The sequence below is a fragment of the Euprymna scolopes genome, chromosome 30 (assembly GCF_053919585.1).
Source record: "Euprymna scolopes isolate OS-2025 chromosome 30, ASM5391958v1, whole genome shotgun sequence".
Lineage (NCBI taxonomy): Eukaryota > Metazoa > Mollusca > Cephalopoda > Sepiida > Sepiolidae > Euprymna > Euprymna scolopes.
In genome coordinates, this window is record NC_136511.1 from 80,917,838 (window position 1) to 80,935,212 (window position 17,375).

Below are 17,375 nucleotides of genomic sequence, written 5' to 3' on the forward strand. Positions count from 1 at the left end.
GAATTTTGTAAATTGGATTACTTAGGAGGGCGGTTCATCAAGAACTTGTTTACATTGGACTTGAAGACAATCAGATTGTAAGCTGGAAAGCAGACAATCGGAAGAGAGTTCCACAGGCGTGCAGTTCTAAGAAACTTTGTTCATGGAATCTGCGTTTAGGTTTAGGCACAAATAAAGAGTGTGGGAAATTGTTGATAGTGGTTTTGGTTAGACGAGTGTTTTTCGTGAAAGTTTGGCAGAGTGGGGACCAAAATTGATGCTCAGCTGAGCATTTGCCATGAAAATAATGATAAAGCAGAGACAGAGTAGCAACGTCTCCTCTGTGGGTAAGAGGTTGCAGGAAAGAGAAAAGGGCATCCCCCACTAAGCTACGAGTATATTTTGAACTCTATCAAGGCAGGATAAGCTGCTTCTAGCAGCTCCTGCCCAGACGTGGCAACAGTACTCCATCGTTGGACTACGTGGCTTTTATATAGGTGAAGAATTTCATCAGGAGTGAGATGTCTACTGGAGCGGTAGAAGGACCATAAATTTTTTCCAGCGACTTTGGCAATGGATTTGATATACGTGTTCCATTTCAGGTCAGGAGTAAAGGTCAAGCCCAGAAGCTCGTCAAAACATGAAGCCTCCCCAATATAAGAGCCAAACATTTCAACCGAGGCCAGATTTGCATCAGAGCGTAAATGGTGTAGAGATAGAAGCTTGGTTTTAGATGCATTAAAAGTAGCCAGCCACCACTTTCCCCATTGTACCATATGCTAAAGTTCAGATGATGTTTTTATCCGTTCTTTTATTTTTTAAATTGTTCTGGGGTGTCGACGTTGCCCACGATGAAAATGATTAATATCCTTAGTATATGTTGTAATCATCTTGGAAGTAGCATTTTAGTATTTTTCCAGATACGGGTAGTTCTACGAAAGAAACTTTGCTTATGGTATTCTGTTTAGTTGTAAGTACACAAAAGAAGAAACGAAAAGAATTTATAATGATTTGCCTGCACTGAGGATTGACGAGTTTCAGTTTTGATTATTTACAGGGGAGCCATAAAGTAGAGTTCAGTCGAGCACTTATTATGAAAATAATGATAGAGAAAGCCTATCAACCTCGCCTTTGTGAGAAAGAGGTTGTAGGGAAGAGCAAATGACATGCCTCACTAAATTAGCAAGTCCGTACTCTGTAAAGGCATGAAGATCCCTTGACCGATATATCTTCAGATGTGGCAACAGTACTCTATTTTAGAACGTATATGTCTCTTATACAGGAAGAGGATTTTTTAAGTAGTAAGATACTTTCTCGCGGTAAAATGATTTAACTACTTGCTCATCGATTTTAGGAAACCAACTTGATATAAGTCTTTCATTTCAGATTTTGAGTAAAGGTCCTTTCTAGAAGTTTATCAATCAGGAGATCTGTTACACAAGTTAAGAGTTTTGGCTTCTGATTTTTTTCTGTAGTCATGCACTTGGATAATTCCCAAGTAATGCAAGGGGATAATTTTAGAACTTAACTTGGCTAATTTTTCGCATTGGAGACCAAGGCATTTTTGTACGTACCTTATAGTCGTGATCCCATCAGAAGAAATAGCAGATGTAAATATTTATGGGCACACATTAAGGTTCTAATTCAAGAAAAAATTGCGATTGTTGCAACACAAAAATACTTGTTGACAAGGAATTCTTAAGCGTAATTCATATTTTAACTTCTATCCATCTTGACGTTCCTATGTTTGTCTAAAAAGAATATTTTGAATTTTTGATATTCTCATTAAAAGAATGGTATAGTTTTATTAGTCGTGGTTGTATCCAAAGATTTTCCACAATTCATAAAGTTTTATTCTTAGTGGAGCAGGTTATCTCAATATTCCATAAGAATCTTTTACTTAGTGATACAAGCACCAAAATTGGCCCAAATCATGTTCAGAACATACATTTAAAAGAAGAATGTTAGCCATCAGAAAATTTAAGATGGCTGCATATTTTCCAAGATGGCTGCAGAAGCAAACATGACAAATTTCAATTTTTGTAGAGGTACTCCGATTAACACAATTTCTTTATGGTCCAAAAATTAAATGAATGTATTCTCATATAATTAAGCCAATTATGCCTTGAAAATTTCAATATGGCTACCATTTTTTAAAATGTCAGCTCATAGATTACTATATGTAGCATAGTAATGTACTATAACCTTGCCTGTTTTTATGCTCTGTGCCGAGTCTGCGGTGAAAAAGTGCACTGCCAATTATTTGTTACACTAATGTAGTTTAATATTAACGGTTTTGGCTTGTGATGCCTTAAGAGTCATGTTAAACTCAGCATGGGGTTCAGCCTCGGCTTGTAGTGTACTAACTGTTGTGGTGGTAAACTAACTTTAGACAGCAGTGTCTATAAGTGTATCAAATGCTATCTAATTAGCCTCTTATGCATCTCAACCAGAATTGTAATTAGTTGTAGTGCAGTTGTTAGATAGCCGCGCCTGAATTGACAGGGTATGCCAGCGCGGGGGAGCCGAGCCAAGGGTAACGGGGCTTTAGTTACTCGGAAGGTTAACAAATCGCAAGGGATCTAAACGGCGTTGGATGAAGGATCGGATTAGGTGTAGGGCAACAGATCTCTGGGCCTTTGATGTTTTGTACAGTTAGTCGGTAAAAGGATAGCCCCTCAGCCTTCAACTGTATACGCAAAAATGTCTGCAAACAAACCATTCAGTAGTGGAACGAAAACTGATTGAGGAAGTGTTGCCTCTGTCAGACAGATACAAGAGAAGAGTTGAAGTCTCCTCCTACACGATATCAGTGTAGTTCTGATTGCTATTCCATGCTAGCTACAAGTATACCACAATTTCAGGCAATCAACCTGTTACCAACAAAAGTAGACGCATGTGGACTAGATGATATTGAGACAAAACAGTGCAAAAATACCATCAAACATGTTGTCTAATGTTCAACAACAGCTAGCTTGAACGTGCAACTAAAAGAGCAGCTGAAATTCGAAACAGTCCTGATGAAACTCGCACAAAAATACGAAGAATTAATATGGAGATGGAACAGTATTTCGTTTGTGGAAAGAAGAAACCAACACCAAAACTGCGGCAAGCCATAACCATAAAAATGAATGAGAGGCTGAACGAATGTGCCCGTAACCTCAATGATGGTAGACTACTGGCTCTGTTGAGTGGTGGAGACGTGGTGGCCCTAGAACTGAAATACCATTGCTCTTGCTTGGCTGCTCTGTATAACAGAGAACGAGCACACATTACCCGGAAGAACAAAAAAACACTCGAGGTATCTTAAGGTAAGGATTTTATTCATTTGGTATTTTCAGAACTCCTATGTTATTGATAAAAGATACAGTACCGATGAGCCAGCCACATTCTGACTTGCTGAACTCGTTAGTCTATACAAGGAGCGACTTAAGCAGCTTGGGACAGACATATCGGACATGAACTCTATCAGTTTGAAAGAAAGGCTGCTGTCAGAGATACATAGACTTGTAGCTTACAAGAAAGGTCGAGATGTACTCCTAGCATTTGACAAAGACATTGGCCCAGTGTTGTCAGAAGCATCTTTCTACACTGATGCAATCATCCTTGCTAAAGCTGCTAAGATACTGCTTAGGCACATGATGGAACACAAATGTAAGTTTGCAGGCAGTCTGTATGAGAATTCAGTGTACAAATTCAATTACTCTTCGAAGTATGAGCGAACAGACATTGTGTTTGATGTCTATAGAACTTCAAGCCTCAAGGCTGAAACGAGATCAACGCCAGGCAAATGAATCGGCTTAGAGTGAAAGACAAAACTAAGCTGTCACCCATTTGGTCCAGTTTTCTGAGAAACAATGACAATAAGACATAACTGTTTGAGTATCTAGAAGACAAGATTGTATACATGTGTCCCGACAATGTCGTAGTTGTGACAAAAGGAGAGAAGGTCTTGTCAAACAAATCCATCAACTTTGAAGGTCTACAACCTTGCAATCATGAAGAAGCTCACTTCAGGATTTTCACACATGCAGTTCATGCGGCCAAACAGAAGACAAAGTATGTGTCGATCAAGTCATGTGACACAGACATCCTTGTCATAGCAATTTCAGTATTTGCGAATCTTCAGAATGTTGGCTTAGAAATGCTTTGGCTAGAATTCGGCCAGGGGCAGTGCATTAGATGGTTCCCAATTCATGACTTGGCGATGAACCTCGGCCAAAAGAAATTTAGTGGTATGCTCTTCTTTCATGCCGTCACTGATTGTGACATGGTCTCAGCCTTTCGAGGTAGAGGGAAGACAACTGCATAGCAAACATGGACAGTTTGTCCTGAAGTGGGCCCAGTGTTCAGCAAACTGAGTCAGTAGCCACCTACCATAGAAGATGCTGATCTCAACATTATCGAGAAATTTGTTGTCATTATATTTGAGAAACACAGCAACACTAGCAAGTTTGATGAGGCAAGACTACATTTGTTTGCTTGAAGCAAAGACACTATGACTTCATTCCACCAACTACTGCATCTCTTGTTCAGTATGTTAGATGATCTGCATTCCAAGCTGTTGGCATATACGAGGGGCGTGGAATAAGTAATGCCCCTGACCCACTTCCCATAGCAGTAGAACAACGAAACTTTACACAGTTATTAGTCTTTCTCTACATAGGAACCATCCAGAGTTATGCATTTCTCCCATCGTTTGATGCACCTCTGGAGACCGTTTTGTAGAACACCCCAGTTTGGTCCTCCAACCACGACGTGACTTCAGAAATCAAGGCTGCATCATCTGGGAAACCCTTTCCTTTCAAAAACAACTTCATGATTGGGAAGAGGTGAAAGTCAGAGGGTGCAAGGTAAGGAGAGTAGGGAGGATGGGGAGGATTTCATAGCCACACGCCCGTGCTTCTGATCTGGCGACATGCGAGTTGTGGACCGGAGCGTTGTCCTGCAGGAGGAGGGTACCTTTGCTAATCTTGTCCCGCCACTTGATTTTGATAGCTTCCCTTAATTTCCTCAAAAGTGAAGCATAATAGGCTCCTGTAATTGTGGTACCCTTTGCCAGGAAATCTGTCATCACTAATCCGTCCTGGTCCTAGAAGACTGTGAGCATGACCTTGCCAGCGGAGGGCTGCACTCTTGCCTTCTTTGGAGGTGGTGAGCCCAAGTGCTTCCACTGCGTTGACTGGGCTTTGGTCTCTGGATCATAGTGATGGACCCAGGTTTGATCCTGTGGAATCAGTCTTTTGAAAAACTTTGACATCTTCTTGGCATCTCCAAAATCATCCTCGAGCACTCGACGTGTTCTCGCTTCTGGAATGGTGTCAGCAACCTGGGAATCCATCTGCCAGACACCTTATACATATACAAATGGTCATGAATGATAGTTTCCACAGACCCTGTACTAATCTTGACATCTTGGTCTATTTGGCGAATAGTAATGCGCCGATCTTCCAAAATGGCATCCTCAACTTGACGGACAGATGTGTCATCAATGGCAGAAGGGGGGCGACAAGTCTGGGAGCTGTTTCCACAGACTTCCGGCCATGTTTGAATTCACGATGCCAGCGTTTTACAAGGTCATATGATGGGGGCATTATCACCATAAATTTCTTTCATTTCATCAAAAGTCTCCTGTGGTGTGTGTCCTTTCAAATACAAAAACCGGATCACTGCTCGACATTCAACATGTTCCATTTCACGCCTGACTCAGTTCAAACACCTGTAAAACAGAAACCACAATTAGTTCAGAGATATGATTTGCCACATAACCTGTATAGATATGTACATGCAAAATTTCAGCTAGATCAGACAACCGGAAGTGGGTCAGGGGCACTACTTATTGCACGCCTCTGGTAGGGCCAGTCAACAGAATTTACAATGGAACCTGAAAATCCTGGCAACTGGGGCTGGCAAAAAAAGGTGAAGCCTGGAAAGTTTTCTGGTCAACCCTTTCACCCATTGCTCTGTCCTACCAGCAGCTGACAAAATGTCGTTCCACGGGTGAATGTCGGAGACCATGTGAATGTTATCGTTACACCCTGAAGTGCACACTAATGTGTAGCTGTAAATGCAAAGAGTAGAACAATGATCCAGGTTAAATTCAAACAAGTCACTTCATTCTATTGTAGTATATTGTATTTCTGTCGGTAATATTACTAAGACAGTGCTAGTGAATATGATTGTCATCATATCACTATAACGCTTAATGATATTGAAATTGTGATTGCAGTATTGGATTCCTCGTGTCAAAAACATATATTTTGTTGTACAGAGCATCAAAATGTCATTACTTTGACAATATTTAGTGCAAATACTGTTTCGTACTGGTACAAATGGCGGCCACCATTTAAAATGGCGGTCATTTTGCTTTTGCAGGAGCCTTCTGAAAGAGAGATTTCTGAAGCACCTGTGTGTCAATTTTGGTGCTTGTATAACCAAGAGAAAGATTGTTTCAGCAGTCTGGCCCACTAACTAACAAATATCATTGAGAAATTGACAAAAGAAATATCATCATTATAAACATCATGATCATTAACAGCAGCATTGTCGTCGTCGTCGCCATCATCAACGTAATGATCGTTCTCGTAATGATGATAATGATTATCATCAATCATCGTCGTTCTGATCATGATGATGATAATCATCATCATCATGATAACTATAATCGTCGTCGTCGTCGTTGTCATCTTCATCATGATCATCATCATCGGCTTCGTCATGATCGTTGACCATGCAGGGTAATCTTCTCGATTTTCTTTCACAAACGAAGCACAACAGCTTCCAATTTGCAAGTTGCGGAAGTGATGAGAATGGAAAACTCTAATGTGAACTCTCATTTCAATGCGCAATCTGGTCTAACAAGAGACGACGAAATGGCTAAACTTTTCAGAACTTCACTACCAAGCCAAAATTATAGCATATTGATTAAGAATGTTTTCTTATTGCGAATTTATGTTTAACTATGGTTATATTTATACTCAATTTTGCATTAAATACTATTTCCTATTAAAATTTAGGAGTGTAAAATATTCATTGATGATTATTTAATCTCGAATAACATCGGGTCTCCTATCTAGTATATATATATATATATATATATATATATATATATATATATATATATATACACACGAGTCTGGGTGCTCGGCGTTGCCCGGGTGTTTGTAAGTGTTCTTTGAACAAATAACAAAAAAGAAAAAGTTGTAGTAGGCAGGCAGACTCTAACACGTGACGCGAGGGCGGAAAAGAAAGTTAAGTTGTGTGTAAGGTGCTAGTTGAGCCAAAAAAGGGGAGGGGATTGCGAGCGCAAAAAAATTAGGAGTAGTAAGCAGGCTCAAACCCGTAACGCGCCAGAGGAAAAGGAGGTGAAAAACAAAAAACGGTCTTATCGATGCACCCACCACGATTGTGACGTCACGGGCGGTGAAAATAACGTCTTCTATGCGATGTCGTTGACGCGAGATTTGAATGACTTCCAAAAATGTCAGCGGAAAAAAATCGACCACTCCTTGTAGATAAGTGCCCAAGTTAGTCAATTTTTCGATATTTGTCCTCCGAAGGGTCGAGTTTGAAAATGATTCACATCTCGTGAAAATCCGTCGCCACTGTCGAAAGTTTTACGCAGACATACATACATACATTTAATAAGACAGGTGAGATTTATATATATATATATATATATATATATATATGTGTGTGTGTGTGTGTGTGTGTGTGTGTGTGTGTGTGTGTGTGTGTGTGTGTGTGTGTGTAATGAATAAATGACAATTCTATATTCCAAGTTTCATGATGCTGACCATCTTATAGTTATTCCTTTAATTCAGTTGACATTCACGATTCTAGACAGTATCTGTTTCATAGCACAAAATCATTCACCTCATTTTTATATCAATCAGTGAATCTATTTTGCTCTTAACTCATTCAAAACGGCATAATGTAAGGAAGCTATAAGGTATTTGCAGGTTCTCTTCCAATTTTCGGATTTTTTAATCATGTGCAAACGCATTTTATTTCCTTTTGGTGGATTGATTGTTGCTATTTATTCTGCACTGATTGATATTAAGTGAATGATTTTTTCATTTATTCATTACATGCTCTGTAATTACATTGAATTTCTTTAAATAAGGATTGCAGTATATATAAAAAGGGAAATATAAGTGAATAAACAAAAATTTCCACATAAATATATATGTGTGTGTGTATGTGTGTGTGGAGGTTTAAGAAATGTTTCATACATAAGATACGCTGTATGAATTCAATTAAAAATTTACTGATAAAAAAAAAACGCTTCAAGCATATTGTTGGCCATGAGTCAATCCATCTTTTCGCAGCCACCCGAAACCACTTCGTCACACTCTTACATTCTAAAGTGACTTTTAATGGAAACTTAATTTTCATAGCTTTAAACCCACGAGTTATTATCTACAAGGTTCATTGGATCTGCTTCAACATTTATACTTTGAGTAATTACTCCGTGTTTACTGAGGGTTACTGAGTACAGTGTTTCTCTCAATGGATTAATCTAAGCTAATAAATTGACTCTTGTGCAGTCACTAACACACACACACGCTCGCGCGCTAATAAACAAACCTTTATTCATTTCAATTTTCCCGCGCATTTTGCACAAAAATAAGGTCTTCCAGCAACGTAGTTGGCAACAGTATCATGTGACGCAAGCGACCCGTGAGAAAATTCAGAAGATTGTCTTTTGAACGCTTTTCCAAAAAACAAAATATCAGCAGTAGCAATTTTGTTTTGGGAGCTGGCCCAAAATGTATAAAAACGCACCACACAGTCTTCTATGGTTAATTCAATTCAGTGAATTCAATTAATTCAATTCATTTCGTTCATTCAGTCGCTTCGACGACACGAGAACATGCCTCTCGTCTACACAACATCGTCGCTGCCGACGCCGTCAAAACCATGATAACACACGCCACGCGGATACTCAGAAAACACTTATGCACACACATATTCACTCCGCAGATTTTCTCATTAATAACACCGAATTACTTTCCTCACGAATTACCTTCTTCGTAGATAGGGCAAGCTTATTAATTTGTTTTTGTCGAAAATTTGAGTTGCCAAGGTGTCAAAGGTCAAAAGATTTTAAAGTTGCGGTGTCTAGCAAACTACTTAGCCAGTTTTGTGTCTAAACATTTAACGTTTATACATAACGGGTTTCAGACATGCGGCAAGTATTTTTATCACTTTTTTGACGGAAGTTGACTGGCAAAAGGTCAAAGTTGAAAGAGTTGACCTTTGCAGATTCTACCAAATTTCTCTGCCAATTTTGGGTCTAAAGACTTGAAATTTTAGATGTAGATAACTTGGATATGGGTCAAACTTTTTAATTTGATTTGAAACAAAAATAATAAATGTTAAAGAAGAAAAATTGGGATCAAAGTTTTAAAAAATTGACCTTTTCGGTCTCTACGAAATTACTCAGACATATGTTGGCCTAAGCATTTGAAATCTTATATAAAGTGTATTCACACGTAAAGCAAATTATGAACAGTAGATAGGACCCGAACAAAGCCTGGCAACTGGTAATATATATATATATATATATATATATATATATATATATATATATATATATATGTATATATATGTATATATATGTATATATATATGCATGTATATATATGCATATATGTATGTATATATATATGTATATATATGTATATATATATGCATATATGTATGTATATATATATGTATATATATGTATATATATATGCATATATGTATGTATATATATATGTATATATATGTATATATATATGCATGTATATATATATGCATATATATATGTATATATATATGTATATATATATGTATATATATATGTATATATATATGTATATATATATGTATATATATGTGTATATATATATATATATATATATATATATACATATTTAAATGTAGTATGAACGCGCACTATTTTGGGGGGACATCGCAAAGATTGAATTTTTGATTAACATTCGGATGTTTTGGTTCTGCGACTTGCGAGCACCTTATAAATAACCATACGTGTGCCATGAATTTCAGTGCAGACATGTTTACGATCTTGAGTAAGTCGCACTCGCCCTTTCATCTTCACATTTTAGAAACCATTTTTATTAAGTCCTAGAGACCTTCGATTTGCAAGCAAAATAAAATCTCTTAGGATTTACTTTATGTAATTTTTCCCTCTTATTTTTTGTTTTACTTGTTTATTTATTTATTTCATGACAAGTTTTATCGTGATTTTCCTTGATTTATCTCTGTTGAGCGAGGAACGAAACCTGGTTGGCTAATCTTTGTTTTCATTTTTTTTTTTTTTTAATGATCATGTTAATGTTAATTGGTCTATATTTGGCCATAATTTAATCTCTAACCTCAAAAAAAAGAATTTTCACACACACACACACACACACACGCATACGCACACACACACATATATATATATATATATATATATATATATATATATATATATATATATATATATATATATATATTAGCGTTGGGACGATTATCGGAATTAAAGATTTATAAAGAATCGGAATCGGTAATTGTATCGGAATCGAGAATTTAGTACGGAATCGGGAATTGTATCGGAATCGGGAAATATTCGAATCATCCCACCACTAATATATATATATATATATATATATATATATATATATATATATATATATATATATACAACCAATAGTTTTTATTATTCGGCAGAATACTCTAAAACTGGTGTGCTAGGAAATTTCCACTTTACAGCTCTGTCATTTCTCGTAAGCTCTACTATCTTCAGTGAATGTCTTCAGCTTTTTAATTTTGTTGGGATTAAGATATGAATAAACTATATTTATATCTGTTTTTGGAGTTTGCTTTTTCTTGATTAGTAAACTCTTTCTCAAAGCTTTCTGCCGATATATATATATATATATATATATATATATATATATATATATATATGTATATATATATATAATATTGTCTATTGTTACGATATTTCTTCGTACATAATCAATAGTCGTCTCGTTAACTACCTGATTTTCTTTACACTTAGTGTATATTTTTTGCTGTTTTCGATGCATTTTATCAACAACAACACATTTTATTTATACCTACTTAATAAGTCGGCTCATCAACTTTAAGTGTAATTCGTCGATAAGGATTAGGTTATATGGATAAATTGTCAGTTATAGTATGAGAAATATATTGGAGGACTGAAAGTTTTAAATAAGATGAACAAAGTACCATTTAAGGACGGTTTATAGGAAGCATTTTTTGACATTTGGTTCGAAGAAGGTCATATTGTATCTTCAGGAAATCAGTCCTTAATAAGCAGTCTTGCTCATAAACATTCCATTTTATGCTAAGACACAACGGAGAAGAATGAAAATTGTTTTTAGTTGTGGTAGAAAACGAGTTCTTGCTGTAAATGTCTTAGAGAAATAAAGCAGAGATTGAAGCCTAATCGAACATCTTCCATAGCAATAATATTTTCCTATTGTAGCAGCAAGTAAGTAGAGACTCATGAAGGCAGGGTTATAGCGCATCTTCTGGTTAATTAACAATGAAAATTGTTTAATGGAAAATTAGAGAAAATTGTTCAAAATGTGAACTACTGAATGGTTTTGCAGATTTGAATGGAAATTACTTCTCAAAGTGTGAACAGGAAACACTTAATGATAATAAAGTAATTACTAGGGCTACGACAAGAGAATATTATTTTCATTGTTTGAACTCTCGAGTATATATTCGACACATTTCGACACAGTTAATCAACCGAGAATCACATCACTCTATATAAAAACATATAAGATATCAACGGATAAAAAATAATGAAAATAATATGCTGTTGTCCTAGCCCTACTAATGACCCATCAATCTATTTTGGATGTAAAACACGTGAGGAAGATTGCGAATCTTTATAAGAGGATCAGCGATGAAATCCCAGGACGCAGATAGCAACAGCGCAGACCACTATAGCTCGTCTCTAAAATAACTAAATATAACTCCTTTTCTTTTGCTCCTTTAAATTAAAGACTGTTACATTTAAACCTTGTGTTATACATGAAAACACTTATGTTGCCGTCATAATTTTGTGTAGAAGTGTGAAGTCACTTGATTTAAGCCGCTCCTAAAAAATACTACTGCACGGTGAAAACCTAACCAATGATATGTGTGATATGGATAGATTCTCACGCAGAAAACATCAATTTCCCCCACTTTTTTTTTTGGAAACGTCATTCGTGGAATGTAAAAATAGAGGAAAAAATAAGAAAAACTAGAGTAACGATGCTCCCAAACGTAAACTCAATGTTTACGTTCAACTTCTTTTAAAATTACACAAATTTAAATGACGAATAACACTTGAAAGCCCCTACCTTGTTCGGTGCATGTTATCTTTTTGTGCTCTCAGTCTGCGATCCACCTGCAAATAAATTCTTTTAGATCTAAAAAAAAAAGTCAGCACAAAACAACTAAAGACAAGGCATGTTTATTCGTTTTGATCTTTGTTCCAAATCACTAACTAGTGGGTGGATGAAAACAGAAAAATTACCTCATCACTATTTAATATTAATGCTTTTGGTCGCTTTACAAAAATATGTTCACCCTTCTAGTCTTACAAGAGAAGTGTCGACTTTTCTCACTTTCTCTTACCTTTGCGCCCTGTGATTCCACGTTCGTTTTCAATTCGGATAGTCGAGTGAAATCTAACGACGGATTCAGCAAACTGATCTGACTGAACTTTCATTTCCTGTTGTTTTTAACTGACCAAATTATATATTAGTGGTTTTACGACTTTTACAAAATGTTCGGCTACGAAATCATCAAATACCTATTCGCAAAACAATGGCGGACGATCTAGTCTTTTCCTCTACAGTCTATTTCTCACAGAAGATATACGTCATTCTCTACACGATCACTATTTTCATGGTCTGTGCTTGATAAAGCTGCAATCTCTGTTCCTCATGTGAAACATTCATAGCACGACGTTATTGCAAAGAAGTGTCCATTCTTCTTCTGCGCACAAAAAAAAATGAAACTTCTAGATCTTCTCAATGCTCTTTGCATGTGTAATACAATATTATGGAACTGCTTTCCTGCTAAATACAAGTTAATCCACTGAATCGGAAAAGTCGCACGATGATGTTCACTCTACACAGGTCTGGACGCTTCTGCCCCCCCCCCAGCAACCTGCTTTTATAGTGCCCGGGCGCACCTCAAAATCACGTGTGAGATGCGACTTTTCGAGAACTGTTCGAGACCGTGGACATTAAATGAAAGTTTTTGCGGTAAGCCTTCTCTATTACTCCACCTCCTCTTCAAGCCAATGTAACCAAATACGTGTTAAACGTCCCCCTTACGTAGTATAGTCCTATACTTTTCGCCAATCATATTTAATCGTGTCATGATTATTTTCAAATCCCAATTTACAATCTCATTTACTTTTATTTTCTAGTGACTTTTAAACATTCGTTAGCGGGAAATCATTAAAATATGTTATGTTTTATAAAGTCTGTTATGTTTGTTTCTACCAACTTGAGTGTCTAACAATTTGATGAAAACAAAAATGGAATCAAACAGCTATAGACTAAGATTCATGTGACGTGAATGATGAACACTTATCGAATTCAACACATCTGGGAAGTTTTGTTAGTCATTTGAAAAAGCGAAAAGTGCATGCTCAGTGTTGTGGGTTTTTACATTTTTTGCAGTTTATGATCTCAAAAATACTTTATTTTATATATATTTTAAAGGAAGTGGGGAGTAGGGATACCGAGTCAGGCCCGAAAACGGCTGAAGCAGTTTATGATCTCAAAATTATTTTATTTTACTTATTTATAAAAGACAGGAAGGATATGAAGTCAGAACCATAAATGGCTGAGGCTGTGTAGGGTCTCAATATTTCTTTATTCTATATTTATTTTTAAGAGAGTGGGGGGTGATATAGAGTCAGTCCCGGAAATCGCTGAAGCAGTTTACGATCTCAATTTTTTTTTCATATCTATTTTTAAGTAATGGGGTGATATGAAATCAGTCCTGGAAATGGTCAATGCAATTTATGATTTCATGATTATTTTATTTCATATATTTTTTTAAAAAGGGAAGAGGAAAACTGACATTCGGAACACGGACTGTGCTGAAATAATAGCGTTATTATTCAGTAAGCCATCATTAATATGGGGAGCATATGTTTTTAACTATTCTATACTTTCATCTAGCAATTTAAAAATTGAAAAATGGCACACAGGATACGGACCGTGCTGTTATTATTTAGAAAGCGATTCCAAATATGAAGAAGGCAAGATATCTTTCACCTAACAATTTTATAAATAAAAAAACTGATATACAGAATAAGGACCGTACTGAAATTTTAAAGTTATTTAGAAAGCCAATCTTAATATGGGGAGAGTGGTTTTTAAAACTAATTTGTACTTTCACCTAACAATTTATTAAATAAGAAACTGACGTACAGAATATGGACTGTGTTGAAATAATAAAGTTATTATTTAGAAAACTATTTTAATATGGCGATGATGTGGGTTTAACTTATGAAAAATGATTGTCGAAATTAGTAACATATCCATGAATTATGAAAAAATGATGAAATGTGAGTTAATCGATTGGTGTTTGTTTTAATGATATAATCAAACCAGACAATATATCAAAGTTATTATTTTCGTAAGGAGGAGGGATATAATGTGTGTAAAATTATGAAAAATGATTGTCAAATTAGTAACATATCAAAAAAAATGATGAAATGTGGATTAATCGATTGGTGTGTTTTTAATGAAATGATCAGCCCAGGCAATATATCAAACTTATTATTTTCGTAAGTGTGGGGGGGGGGCGATAATGTGGTATTAAATTATAAAAAATGATTGTCGAAATAATTAACATATCCAAATATTATGAAAAATAATGAAATGTGAATTAACCGATTCATGCTTTTGAAATGAAATAATCAGCCCAGAACATATATGAAAGTCATTATTTTCGTAAGGAAGAAGGGCGTGAATTCAGATTGAAATTGTGAAAAATGGTTATTGAAATTATTAACATATCCAAGAATTATGAAAAATGATGAAATGTGAGTTAATTGATTGGTGTGTTTGTAATGAAATACTCAACCCAGACAATATTACGAAGTTATTATCTTAGTAAAAGGGGTTGGCGATAACATGGGTTTAAATTATAAAAAATGATTTTCGAAATTAGTAACATATGCAAGAATTATAAAAAATTATGAAATGTGAGTTAATCGATTTGTTTGTAATGAAATAATCAACACAGATAATATATCAAAGTAATTTTTTTCGTAAGATGGGGAGATAATGTGGGTATGAATTATTACAAATGATTGTCGAAATTAGTAACATATCCAAGAATTATAGAAAAATTATTAAATGTGAGTTAATTGATTGGTGTATTTGTAATTAAATAATTGGCCACGACAATATATCAAGGTTATTATTTTCGTTAGAGGGGGCGATAATGTGTTTAAAATTATGGAAACTGATTGTCGAAGTTAGTAACATCCAAGAATTTAAAAAATGATAAAATGTGAATTTATTGGTGTGTTTGTAATGAAATAATCGGCTCAGACAATATATAAAGTTTTTATTTTCGTAAGGGTGCCCATAATGTGGGTTACAATTATGAAAAATGATTGTCGAAATTAGTAACATATCCAAGAATTATAAAAAAAAATGTTGAAATGTGAATTAATCGATTGGTGTGTTTGTAATGAAATAATCAACCCATAATTATGTTGCTTTTTAACGTGCTCTGGAGTTCTCTAGCAATTAACAAACCTTCACTTTTGGAGTGGGGCTGGAGGAAGTAATGTCACTATGCAATCTCCCACAAGGTCATAATCCAAAAATATGGAATAACTATGAAATCATATTCCGTAAATGACATCGTTTCTGTTACGAATGTGTTGTGGGTTGTTTTGGTAGAAAGCGAGGAGAACTACATTAATATTGAAAATTGTGGTAAAATAAAAGTGGCCTAATCATCATTGCGTCAATGCATTTATGTAATTATTTGGAAAACCTGCTGAGTTACGTTCAAGAAATTATATCATTTCACTTAAGATGATGGTTTTAGTAATAGACAGGGAAAGAACACAGTAATGTGGAATTTTATTATGAAGCAAGGGTTGCCTAATTACTAAGGATATTTTTTACTTTGTTAGTAAATGCTGCTGAGTAATCTTCCGAAAATGACGTCTTTTTTCCAAAAAGTTTTGTTGTCGGTAGTGGTGAAAAAATGAAACAGAGTAATGTGGAATTTGATAATGAAGCAAGGGTTGTTTAATCACTTAAATGTGCCAAGGTATTTATGCATTAATTTAAAAATCCTGCTGAAACATCTTCCAAAAATGACATCATTTTTCTCACAATAATAGTGCCGATAGGGAGGAAGGAAAGAAACGCAGTAATGTTGAAATTTATGATGAAGCAAGGTTTGCGAACTCATTAACCAACACAATGTATTTATGTATTAATTTGGAAATCCTAATGATCCATCTTCTAAAAATAATTTCAATTTTCTTAAAATTATGGTAGCCTTAGTGGGAAGAGAAATTAGTTCATATATGTTGTACAATACCTGCCGAGAGTATGTTAAATTGTTTCATATATGTATATAAATTGCCCGTCCGAAGGTAAATAAACATAGTTTAAATATGTGTTGTAAATTACCCGTCCTAAAAAGGCAAAATTATTTCATATACATTCTGTAAATTACCTGTCCTAGGAAAGGTACAATTATTTCATACGTGTGTAATAGCCGTCCTAGTGTAGGTAAAATATCCTTTTGCTCGAAATAGCAAATGATACATAGACATTAAAAATTCCTCTCTCCAAGAAATAACAATAACAATTATATTCAAAATCAACTTCAATTTTCTCATTGTTTATACGGTCTCGAGCAACGCTGGGTAGCCCTACTAGTAAAAGAAAAAAAAAATATGAATCAAATTAGGTATATGTTGTTTAAACAGTTACGTTCAATTTTATTTGCGTTTTTTTTTTATGACAAGTGCGGGCTTTCTTTTGGGCGGCATTGTGTATGTGCGCGTATGTTTGTGTATAGATGCACCGGAAAACGCAATTAGAGCAAAAAATACGATCGAATTTAATTTTTTTTTTATGTTATAAATACGATTTACATGTTTTTTGTCTCCGTGAAAACGAAGCTATCGATAGTTTATGGAATTATTCCATTATATAATGTATGTGTAGCTCTTTATATCTCTTTATGTTTTTAAAATAGAAATGCAGAAATATTTGTGTCATGCCGCACAAATTAATCATTAAAATTCTTCAATAAGAATTAGAACTTATGAAAGAAAAATCAAAGGATATTTTCTGCCTGTGTTCCCCAGA